At 53.4% G+C, this 337-nt stretch overlaps 1 non-coding gene across 1 annotated transcript in view; it reads right to left on the bottom strand.

Moving 5' to 3' along the window:
• Positions 1-75, bottom strand: part of LOC131932844 (small subunit ribosomal RNA) — a 1,846-nt gene extending 1,771 nt beyond the window's left edge. The window contains exon 1 of the ribosomal RNA XR_009384733.1: positions 1-75. This exon is cut by the window's left edge and continues 1,771 nt beyond it. This is a non-coding gene — a ribosomal RNA (small subunit ribosomal RNA).
• Between the last annotated feature and the right edge of the window lie 262 nt (positions 76-337).

Here is a 337-nt window from a genome sequence, read left to right as displayed (position 1 = left end):
GGACAGTGTGAACTTAGACATGCATGGCTTAATCTTTGAGACAAGCATATGACTACTGGCAGGATCAACCAGATAGCTATCGTTTGCGAGACGTTTTTCCACAACACATCGCGGGACGGGAGACAACGCTCTAGCGAGAGAACGGATCCCGGCATTCCCGGATTTTTTCACATCGGACCGCTCACATTTCCCCCTTCACCGTAAACACGGCGTCGCCGGGAAATCTCTCGATTTGCATCGAGCCGACTGCGTTTTGCAGACCCGTCGCCCGTTCCGAGGGCTGGGCCAGTGCGAGACTTTTATCGAGCCACCAATACTGCTTGGTTGCGTTAGCACT

This window comes from Physella acuta, unplaced genomic scaffold (genome assembly GCF_028476545.2).
Source record: "Physella acuta isolate Inbredline_101_S28 unplaced genomic scaffold, ASM2847654v3 ptg002292l, whole genome shotgun sequence".
In the NCBI taxonomy this organism is placed as follows: domain Eukaryota; kingdom Metazoa; phylum Mollusca; class Gastropoda; family Physidae; genus Physella; species Physella acuta.
Note: the sequence above shows the minus strand (reverse complement) of the source record. Positions and strands in the feature narration are given on the sequence as shown.